Genomic DNA, 12614 nt, shown 5'->3' on the forward strand with positions numbered 1-12614 from the left:
TATATATGTGTGTATATATATATGTGTGTGTGTGTGTGTGTGTGTATATATATATATTTATAAAAATGTTTGTGGAGGAAATGTAATGATTTCATAAGAAAAGCATGCATTCCTTCCTCAAAGTGAAATGGGGAGAGTTGGAAAATATGAAAAAAAATCATTATTTTCAAATAGTTCATAAATGTCTAAATATATACCTTATGTAGAATATAAATGACATTCATTTTTATAATCCAGGGAAGTAAACGCCAAGTGCTTCCCTGGACTTCTGCCTTCAGCCTGTTCTGAGTCCTACCCATGGTGATTATCTTTGAGCTATAGTAATGATCGTAAGGCAAGGATTTTCAGTCACTAGATCAGGGGCTTTTTGAGTGTTGACACAATGTTTCCCTGGTAAATTCTCTAGTATTGCAGATGGTGCTGACCACTCAGAGTAAAACATACTCAGCATTTTTTAAAAAATAAATGAACTGTTGTGATTAATCAAGTGAGTACTCTTTGATGGCTATGACTCACAGATGAGAAAAATAAAACATTATGATCACACTCATGGTTATAATTTCTGGGATGTTGTAAGGCATAAAATACTTTTAATATCTTAGTATTTTACACTAAGATTAGAAAATGGAATATGCTGTATCTTTTACTAGGGAAAGAAGAATCAAGATGACTAATTTATTTAGGAAGATAGGTTCTTGGGAAAAAATTAAATTTTTGTTGGAGATTGAGTGAATATACTAACAGTTTGAAGTAGTCAGTGGGCATCACATAGTTCTGTGTTAGTTCCCGGAGCTTAAACAAAATCTTTCAGTTTTTTCCTAAAACTTCGTGGAGTTACAAGGAAGTATCACATCACTGGGATATAACACTTTCCCTTTAAACTCTGTACCTGGCATTTCATTCTCAGTTCCTTACCCCCAGCATGGCCAGAAACGTTTCTTATCTGTTTTCTTTTTGGTTACCTTCTACTGGCTTCTTTTGTGGGTATCTAAATAAGTTATTTATATTAATGTAAATATATTAAATACATATCACATTAATTTTAGAGCATACATGTATAGCCTCTATGCTACAACCCATCTCCCCCTCTTATCTATTCTCAGTTCAACAGCCAGAGGGTCCTTTTAAATCATGGGTCAAATTGTGTCACAGCACCACCTCCAACACTCCAAGGACTTCCTATTTCACACAGAGCAAAATACATCTTTACAAAGGCGCTTTATGTTTGGCTGCCTGTATCCTTCCCTCAAATCTTTTACTTCCCCTTTTGACCAACTTGAGCATATACAATATTCTCTCGCCTCAGGCCTTTACACTAGCAGCGTCTTCTCTCTGGAACCCCTTCACATGCATTAAGTCTTCATTCAAATATTACTTTTTCAGGCACCTTTCCTGACAATGACAGTTAATCCTACACTTGGCAAAACACTCTTTCATCGACATTCTTCATCCTCCTTACCAGGCTGTATTTTTTCTTTTACCTTACTGTGTATTAACATTTAACATTAGGTTTTATCTTTTTTTTTTTTTTTTTTGCCAAATTCATTGTTGAGGTGTGATTTGGAAATAATGTGTATTAATTTAAATATTACTGTTTTTGTTTGTCTTTTAACTAGTGAGAAAAGCATGAACAGTCTATTTCTCCTACAGTTCTGTCATTTTTTTCTTTATGTGAGACTGTATTATTGAATATACAGAAGTTATGATATTCTGATGGATTGAACCTTTTATCATTATGTAGTGATTGTAAGAGCTAAAAATAGTATTTGCCTTAAAATCTGCTTATCTGGTAATATAGTTGCAGAAATCCTCATGAATACTAATTGCCTGGAATATCATTTTTTGTACTTCGGCAGTAAGTTGTTTTGGGGTTCTTATATTTAAGATATGCCTGTTGAAAACAAAACATGGTTGTGAAATTTAAAATATTTTTTAAATTCAGTTTTAAATCCGAATATTATATTTGCATTTATCTGATTTACTGATAACTTGAATTTAAGTCTACTATCTTATTTTGTGCTATTTATACAGATTTTCCATTTTGCTTTTCTTCTGTTCTTTTGAATTGGGACCTCTTTTCTTGTTTCATTTTATATTTTATGTTTTCTACTTTGGAAATCATTTTTCTATATTTAGATAAATCCACATATGTAATATTTGCTTACTATTCTTTATTGCATCTGGTATCTTTTATCTGATAATTTTACTTCTTGCTGAAGTTTATCCTTTAAAATTTTCTTTAAAGTATGTCAGGAGACTTTTTAAATCCTGTTGTTCATCTGAAAATGTCTATATTTTGTCTGTCTTCTTGAAAAATGTCTTTGCTAGCTGAGGAATTAAAAGTATACAGTTGTATTTTATGGCTTCATTGCTGCTGTTGAGAAATCAGTTATTAATTCAGCCGTTCTTCCTTGAAAGATAATATTTTTTTTGTTCTAGCTGATTTTTTTAAGGTCTTTGTTTTTGGTGTTCTTCAGTTTCATTATGACATTGTCTATTTATACATTTTTTTATTGGTTTTATTTTTTTGGATTGGAGATGTATTGCCTCTCAGCAATTCTGCAATGCTATCATCTATTTTATCTTTGAATACTTTTTTTTTTCTTTTATAACTGTTTGTAGCTTAAGCCTTTCACTCTACGCTCATTGTTCTCCTGTGTTGGGAATTTTCTTTCCACCCCTCCAGATTGTTTCTTCTCCACTCTGCTCTGTTTTCTGGCCCAGTAACCTCTACATTATGCATCATCTAAGTTTTCTTGCCTCTGGTGTCCTGGTGTGCTTGGCCAATGATAGGTACCATCAGGACATTTCAGTATAGAGGAGAGACAGTAGGATTTATTTCCCAACCTGCATCTTTAGTAGGCTGTGGGCGAGCAGAAGCTGCATTCTCCTACCAAAGTTTGCAGTTCCTCTTGGACAACCCTTTCCTATAGCTCCAATTACAGCTCCCTCCAATTTCTTGTAAACTCTCCTTTTCTATTCTCCTTTATACATGGAGGTGAAAATGACTTTTTTGCTGTTGCTAACCTCAGGATGCGTCAGCATACCTTATTTAATTATACCTATCTTATTTTCAGAAATCCACCTAGTTATTGTTATAGCCTCTTGTTCTTTTTTCACATTTCCATTGTGTATTTCTTGAAACACATACACTTTAGAAGGCTCTAGTATTTAAGGACTTTGTGATTTGATTCCTCTGCTTCTTTGATACAAAGTTCCTGCTGACTTTGAAACAGGATGCAGGGTGTTTTACGGTTTCCTGTTTCTTTGTATATTTAATGGTTTTATATATGAACTTATTTTTATTGGACATTTATCTTTGAGGATTTTTTTAGGCCCTCATTAGTGTATTTTACTCCAAAGAATATCTAAGCTTTATTTCCAGACTCGAAGACTATTTCCAGCCACTAAAACAGGAGCTCGAGGTCCTTAGGGTTTAGCAGATCCCCTTACAGTTAAATCTATCTTCAATTCTTACCTACCTTCTAAAAGGTTCTCCTTGATTTAGCTTTTAGCTGCTTCCTAATTTTTTAGCCAGTGTGGCAACTCACTTAAAAATATATCACTTGTATTTTATCCTGATTTTTTAGTTGTTTTTATGGAAAGATACTTTCAGGGTGTTTAGTGCTTCATGCTGACAATAATAGAGATCCCATATAAAAATCAAATAAATTCAGTTGTCATGATGATATATTTTAGAAGAGATAAAACAAGCTAATATGAATTATTTAAAATGTGTTATATTAAAAATATGATGTAATTGAGCCTTAGAAATCCTGTCTCTAAGCTGCCAGAAATGACACAAGACAGGAAGTAGCAAAGATAGGATTCACATTTCACTCATTCCCAAATCTCTCTCTAAGACTTCTGTTAACCCTAGCTGTTTTGCATTACATCAGAATAACATTACTAAGAATACATATTGTTACTTTAGGCTCAGTTAAGAGCCATTAAATGCTGATAATACAGGTATAAAAATGATGACATGAAAAAGGGCTGCTATGAGATACATTGGAAAGAATCAATAAAATAGTATATGGATTTTAAACAAAAGGTTCCCATCATTTTCAATAGTATTAAATTAAAAGAATTTATTTCACTGGCCAAAAATGTTCTATGAAAAAGCACAGAGGATAAATAAGTCTGTGACTCTGGTGAAGAACCTGAAATAATGGACAGCCTGAAACATAACATGACAAAAGCCAGTTATTTTAGCAGGACTATTCCTAGACAAAATTTTAAAATAGGAAGAAAATTCATCTACATAAGTCCTCGTCTCCTTTTGTTAATTTTCCTTACTTTCCATGCTTTCTCTGCCTTTATCCTTTCTACATTCTCTGCAGACCTAGGTAAGTCAATAATATCAAAAGGTAAATTAATTCAATATTATAATACTTTACATATAGAAGGCACATCAGGGGATAAATACAATGTATAAATTTTACTTGTGGCAATTCAGATACATAGCACCTGAATGAAGAGGATCCTTGGAAATCTTATACTTTTCAAATTGGATGATACAGATAAACTTATAATCTGCTTCCATATATGATTGTATATGTCATTCTGAAGTAATTCTACCTATAAGGCATAGCGTGAAACACTGCTAATGCTTTACATGAAATCATCTATGCAAAGATAATACTATTGAAATTCTAATAAATTGTTGTCTTAAATAATTATAATGCTTCTAACTAGTCATTATACTTTCAAAATATTATTCTTTTAGTCTTTGAGATTAATCATAGAATAATGCTATCTTAGGAATGTTTATCACTTTTGTAACACAGAAGTGCTGGTGAGAAATTAGGTCAGTGTGAATTTAGGTCAATAACCAGTATCACAGCACACACACATATACATGGATGGACAATATAAGTATCTACTTTGGGGTTTATAATAGACTGTGGAGGTTTACAATAAAATGAAATATTATTATTTTTTGCTTCTTATCAAATATTTACATCTTGTCCTTTCCTTTAGTTTTCCTTGTTTTTTTCTTTTCCTTTTCCTTTTAAATAATTATAGTGTAGTAAAGGATTATGGTAGTAAAGGATTATGGTAGTTATTTCTTGATACTTTCCATTACATTGTTGCTAAAACTGTTTATCTCTACTATCATTAACATCATAGACATTTGTAAACATTTAATCAACCTTTAGGATCCAAGAGTTCTATTTAATGGAAAATCCCTTTGAAACTCCACTTTTTTATATTAAGAGAAATATTTTTCTTACAAGTTACGTTAAATAACCTGAGGAGTTTTGTTATGAAACTAAAGCCACAAGTGGATAACCTCACAATTTTTAAAAATAATATTTTCCATTTATATATTACTATATATATTATATATTAATAATGTATATTGTTTAATACCTATTACGATATATTAACCGTCATTCTTTTTCATATTACATAGTGATAATATTTTTTGATGTTTAAACTAGAAGATCAACATGTTGAGAAGGGATGCACTGTTTTACGCATAGTCTTTAATTAGTTCTCTTGACATTTATTGCCTCCCCTTCCCTCTGTTCTGCTTCATAAATCAATGGTTCCTAGATTTTGAACTGTGAATTAAAGTTTTAATTGGAAACATGAGAATAATTAGCAATATACTGAAGTTTTCACTAATCTATATTTTTTCTATTAAAATGTTCTGTCTCATAAAATGTTGGTGAGAATACATAGTAAATTTATCATTATTAATTTAATAAAACCCTATCCCAAAGATAGTTTAAAAACATATCATTGCTCTGTGAAATCTCAGTGTCTAGGGCCATTAAATTGCATAATCTTGGAGAGGACCTACAGGGAAAAAATGGCATTCTTGACCAGTTTGATAGATTGGTGGTTGGTTTTACCCTTAGTGAAATAATGCAAAAACAAAACAAAACAAACAAACAACGACAACAAAAACAAGGGCGGTGCTTAACACTGATTCTGGAGCATAATAGTCTGAAAATAGTATGTGAGTGACTATAGAATATTGTAAATATTGTAAATATGGGTGGACATATTTGAAGATGTGTTGACCAGTCAGACATTTTGCACACTGAATTGAATTTGAGATTGCCTGACTGGCAGCATGGTAATGATAAGCACTATAATATGCACCAAAGAATACTGATAACTAAACAAATACTAATGGCCAACATAAAAATGCTCTTAATCAACATCTATTTAAAAAAATGTAAGAGAGAAACAACAAACATTTATTCTCTTTGTAAATTCAGCTCAATTCCAGCAGAAAAGTCAGGAGATAAAAATGGCAGCAAATAAAACAATCTTTATTTCCAGAATGTCCTTTTCTCCACACAAAAATTTATTTCTCATCCTTTTACCAATATTGCTTTACTTAGGAGTCTCTAGCATTGAACAAAAGCTGTGTTTGCTAGCACTGAATGGTATAATTCCTAAACCTTTGACCTAGTATGACATTTTCTTCTACATTGGATTGCATTGTGTGAATAAGCATTGGTAAATTATAAAGTTAGATAATAAATGCATTCATAAGACATTATGTATAAATTTAGTTGTCTAATCTGAAATAGCTCTCATCATTAAAACTAAGATTTTATTAGATCTTATATTTGTTATAAGTCTGTGTTTATTAAAATAAGGAAGCTCTTGATAAGAAAATCATGATATATTACTAAACCATGAAAAGACATAATATTTTGTATTGCTCCTTGTGTTGTGCATTTTAGCTAAAGTCTAATATCCAATAAGCACAAATGTGAAAGGTAATTGATCTCTAAATAGACTGTGTTACAAGCTGAACTGTGTCTCAGCTAATTACATATGTTGAAACCTGAACCTCCAGTATTTCAGAATGTAACTGTATTTGGAGACAGAACTTTTAAAGAGGTGATTAATTTAAAAACAGTTTGTTAGGTTGGGCCATAATTCAATCTGATGTGTGTGATTATAAGAAGGGAAAATTTGGACACACAAAGAGATACTAGGGGTATGCATGCACAGAGAGAAGGACCACGTAAAGGCCCGAGAAGGCAGCCATCAGCAAGTCAAAGAGAGAGACCTCAGATAAAACCAAGCTGCCAGATCTTGATCTTGGACTTTTAATGATGATATTTAAAAATCAAAAGTTCAAATTATACTTGCCATATCTTATTAACAAAGGCAAAGAAAAATTTATACAATGGTTAGGAAATGTTCATCAAATACCATCCAGTAAAATGGAGGCTGAGGCTTAATAATCCAGCTTTAGTTAATAAGTTAGCCAAAATTTACTGAGCATGTATAATTATAAGAGTTAAATAGTTCATTAACTGCTCACAGTAACTCTATGAGGTCAGTATTTCCCAGAGGAAGAAGTACCTTGTTCAAGGTCATTCACAGCTAGGAAGTGATGGAGCCAGAATTCGAATTCAGGCCTAGAACCAAGTGAACTGGAAAACAATTCTTTTAAATATGAAATTTATTATGTGTATGTAATGCCTGTACTTTACCTTATTTAGTTTGCAAAACAACATTATGAGGGGAAAAAACATTTTTTTTTCCTTGAGAACATTTCATTTTCTAATTATGCTGGAAAAGTGAAGAGTTATTGTTATACCCAAGTGGTTAACCCAGACCCCTCTGATTACAACAACATGCGTGAAGCATCTTTCAAGTGTGTGTTACCAGTGGCATTCAGTGATTCAGACTATTAACTGCTTGAGGGAGGAAATCAAGCCATGTTCCTCACTATAGCCTCAATGTCAAAGTGGTTTGAACAAATTAGCACTCCATTTGATGAATGTTAAATAAACATATGCTGCCACAGGGTTCGATAACATACAACCTGCAGTTTTAACTATGAAGTCTTAACTTTATGTGCATTTCAGAGAAAGTTCCCTGAAATATGTGAGTCAATAAAAAAGAAACAGTTACCATTCCACATATGGGAATTGAAACAAGTACTACATTGTATCAAAACAGAATCAATCTACCATAGTGCCATAAACTTATATGACAAATGTGATATAATATAGTCTACTTGCAGGATCACTCATCAGGCCTTGCTAACAATTATTATACAGTTGTAGTTTTGTTCATGTTATTATGTAGATTATTATCATTACAGGAGCCAATATGTCAAACTGACAATATATGACCTTATAAATTTAAGAACTCAAATTTTCAGCAATTTTTTTTGATGTTAATGACTTTACTTTGAGACATGATGGAAAAATTACAGGTACACGTGGAAAAGACATGATAACTGAGTGAAAACAATCTAACCAGAAAGCTTTAATACCTGTCAGCTAAGTTGAAGCTGAAATTCTGGGAGCATGACATGCTGCAGGGCCAAAAGGAATGGATACTGTAATTAGTATTCCTCTCCTTCTTCTTCACCCTCTCCTTCAACAGAATCCACACCAACCTCCTCATAATCCTTCTCAAGGGCAGCCATATCCTCATGGGCCTCTCCTTCCTCCATCCCCTCACCCACGTACCAGTGAACAAAGGCATGCTTGGCATACATCAGGCCAAACTTGTGGTCCAGGCGAGCCCAGGCCTCAGCAATGGCTGTGGTGTTGCTCAGCATGCACACAGCTCTCTGTACCTTGGCCAGGTCTCCACCAGGCACCACAGTGGGAGCCTGGTAGTTGATGCCAACCTTGAAGCCAGTGGGGCACCAATCCACAAACAATGCTGTGCTTGGTCTTGATGGTGGCGATGGCAGCATTGACATTTTTGGGAACCACGTCACCACGGTACAACAGGCAGCAAGCCATGTGTTTACCATGGCAAGGGTCACATTTCATCATCTGGTTGGCTGGCTCAAAGCAAGCATTGGTGATCTCTGCTACAGAAAGCTGTTCATGGTAGGCTTTCTCAGCAGAGATGACAGGTGCATATGTGGCCAGAGGAAAGTGGATGCAGGGATAGGGCACCAGGTTGGTCTGGAATTCTGTCAGGTCAACATTCAGGGCTCCATCAAATCTCAGGGAAGCAGTGATGGAGGACACAATCTGGCTAACAAGGCAGTTAAGGTTAGTGTAGGTTGGGCGCTCGATATCGAGGTTTCTACGACAGATGTCATAGACGGCTTCATTGTCTACTATGAAGGCACAATCAGAGTGCTCCAGGGTGGTGTGGGTGGTGAGGATGGAGTTGTAGGGCTCAACTACAGCTGTGGGAATCTGGGGCGCCGGGTAGATGGAGAACTCCAGCTTGGACTTCTTGCCATAATCAACTGAGAGCTGTTCCATGAGCAGGGAGATGAACCCAGAACCAGTTCCCCCACCAAAGCTGTGGAAAACCAAGCCCTGGAGACCGGTGCACTGGTCAGCCAGTTTACGAATTCGGTCCAACACGAGGTCAATGATCTCCTTGCTGATGGTGTAGTGCCCTTGGGCATAGTTATTGGCAATATGTTCTTTGCCTGTGATAAGCTGCTCAGGGTGGAAGAGCTGGCGGTAGGTGCCAGTCCGAACTTCATCAATGACTGTGGGTTCCAGGTCTACAAACACTGCCCGGGGCATGTGCTTGCCAGCACTTGTCTCACTGAAGAAGGTGTTGAAGGAGTCATCTCCTCCTCCAATGGTCTTGTCACTTGGCATCTGACCATCGGGCTGGATGCCATGTTCCAGGCAGTAGAGCTCCCAGCAGGCATTGCCAATCTGGACACCAGCCTGGCCAACGTGGATGGAGATGCACTCACGCATAGTGGCTAGGGATTAGGAGGCAAAGGCAACAGGAGCAGACACTGGGTCCCGGTTACCGTCCCCTACAAGCTAAGAGTCGAGGTATGTAACGCACTGGGCATTTTCAGCAATTCTTAATATGTGTGGGCAAAACTTTAAATCTTGACAAGAAAGTGTTTTCATTTTGGTGATTATGGTACTGGGAACGATTCAAATTCTTACTATTTTTTTTTTCTACTTGAAAAAATATACTAACTGGCTCTTTTGCATCCCATTTCTGTGTATATCAAATCTAAATTAAGTAACCAATACTGTTTCTATGGCAAAAGGGATTCTTAACATACAGAACGCCCATAACCGTAAGTGAGAACTTAGGCAGTTCAAAAGACTCTTTATCTGGAAAACAATCTAAATATGAAACATTAATTTCAATATGTAGTCTAATATTCAAATCAACATACAGGCTTTTCAAATAGCTAATATTAAGTTGGGATATTCTTATTTACAATATTGGATCACACTGAAGATTTGATGGTTTGACTTGCAGGAAGCATTAACATTAGGTACAAACTATGTTTTAAATCATTTACATGTAATATGATACAATTCCAGTATCTGTAACTTAAGAAACAAACCATAAAATTTCCTGCATTTATCAATTAATGTATAAGTGAAAGTTAAAATATTTTTATTCAGGCACCATAATGTTTTGGAAGATGCTGCTAGCTACATTGTATCCTTTTTCCTCTTATTTACTAATAGAGCCCCAATTTTGTAACTAAATGTTAAAATCTTGCATTTCCCAACTTTCAATGACTGTAAGACTGGCAATGTGATCTAATACAAACTAAAATGATATAAGTCAAAGTTGCTAGGAGTCTTAGGGAAAGTTCTTTAAAAGAAAAAAGAAGACAGGCTCTGCCTGTTTCTCAGTGTCTTCTTCCCTTTCCATTTCTGCTTGTAATATGAATTTGATGATGGTATCAGTGGTGAATACATGTACACAACAGCAGGAGGACAAGAGCCAAATGGCTGGGCAGAAAACTACAAGAAGCTGTACCCTTCAGGAGTGTCTCCGAGCTACCTCATTGGCCTCCTACTACCTGTGGAGGTAATGGAGAAAATTATAGAAAAAAATAAAACACAGGTTGGTTTGGGACAGTTTTGGGTGATTTATATTACTAGCACTTGAATGTAACTCATAACTTATCCAACTGTCTTAGAGGTAAATATATTCAAACATACTACATGTTTGTGAACTCTTTTATTTAACTTAATTAAATGTTTATGGAGCAGTAATTTATCACAGAACCTGAGCAAGTTCATAGCTTTCTTGAAGTGCCTAATTTGCTCTAGGAATTAATTTGCCTACTGGTTGGATAAGACCAATTAGCTATGAGATATAGAATATTGCACTAGTTTAGAGGAAAATCTCAATTATGATGACTGACGACAGGGTATCCAAGTTGAAGCCAAACTATTTGAAATACTTGACAGCATATCTGGAATGGGTAATTTTGATAATATATCAAAATGCATATTTTAAAAATTAATTTCATTTCTGAGACACAGTTTGTTATTAAAACAATTTATCATTTATTAATGATGAATAAATGGCAGACAAGTTGCCACGTTTGCTATTAACCTGTCCCAATTTCTCTCTCACTTGTTTGCAGAAAGATAATATGTATAACTTCTCTTGTAGCCTAATAGCAGTTATCATTTTTGTAAAAATGAACTTATAGAAGATGCACAATAGAAGTAAATTGGACAAAGATTCAAAAATGAGTTTTTAAAATTGAGAAGCTGGATTCCCTATATTTAGAGTGATTACATTGCTTCTTTACCTAGCATAACTACATAAGTGCACTGATACAGAGTCATATTAAAGTCGATTTGGCACATGATCTGTGAGGTAAGACTGGCAACTTCAACAAGGGTTATCATGATTTGTTATCACAACTCTAATTTTGGAAGCAAATATCTACTAGAATTAAAATGGAGAAAATGGAATTATGATATATTTTTGTTCACCTGGATTTAAGTAAAATGTAAACTATTAGCAGTTTATATTATTATAATTAACCCAAAATTTCGTTTGTATTTTATACATGTAGTTTCCATTGGTAAGATGAAAAAAAAAAAACATAAACCAATGATATAAATTTTAAGTGTTCACATTATTGATATTTTTATCTAAAGTTTCTTGTTCTTTCACATTTTTATATTTTCATTTTGTTTCTAACATAAATGCAAGGTGCTTAGTATCATGTCTATTCTAGTCCTATAGTGCTTTTGTTAATTGTGGTAAAAAAAAATAACATGAGATCTAACTTCTGAACAAAGTTTTAATTGCACAGTACAGGATTATTAATTATATGCACCTTGTTGTACAGCAAATCTTTAGAGCTTTTTCATCTTTCATAACTGAAACTCTGTAGTTATTGAACGGCAATTCCCCATTTTCTCTTCCTCTCAACCCCTGGAAACCACCATTCTACTTTCTGTTTCTATGTGTTTATCTGTTTAGATACCTTATGTAAGTATACTCATTTAATATTTGTCCTTCTGTGATTAGTTTAGGTCACTTAGCATAACATCCTCAAAGTTCATTCATGTTTTTGCATGTGACAGGCTTTCCTTTTTTAATATCCAAATAATATTCTACCATGGACACTCAAGATGTTGTCACCTCCTCGCTATTGTGAAAAATGCTAAAATAATCATAAGGGCATAAATATATTTTTGACATCCTGATTTCAATTCTTTTGGATAAATTCCTGGAAGTGGGGTTGCTGGATCATATTGTAGTTCTTTTTATAAATTTTTGAAAAACTTCCACACTGTTTTCTAAAGTGGCTGCCCATTTTACATTCCTACCATCAATGCAAGAAGGTTCTAATTTCGCACACAACCTTGCTAACAGTTTTCTTTTTTTATTAGCATGCACATTTACTA

General features: G+C 34.3%; 1 protein-coding gene and 1 pseudogene across 13 annotated transcripts in view; both read right to left on the reverse strand.

The window, feature by feature from the left end:
• LRRC7 (leucine rich repeat containing 7) overlaps positions 1-12614 on the reverse strand; it is a 566189-nt gene that overhangs the window by 460461 nt on the left and 93114 nt on the right. The gene's annotated exons all lie outside the window — the stretch shown is intronic.
• Positions 8153-9767, reverse strand: LOC116564106 (annotated as a pseudogene). Its single transcript, XR_004274724.1, has one exon. The product of XR_004274724.1 is annotated as a tubulin alpha-1B chain-like (transcript).

The sequence above is a fragment of the Sapajus apella genome, unplaced genomic scaffold, assembly GCF_009761245.1.
Source record: "Sapajus apella isolate SASKATOON/1434 unplaced genomic scaffold, GSC_monkey_1.0 scaffold36, whole genome shotgun sequence".
Classification (NCBI taxonomy): domain Eukaryota; kingdom Metazoa; phylum Chordata; class Mammalia; order Primates; family Cebidae; genus Sapajus; species Sapajus apella.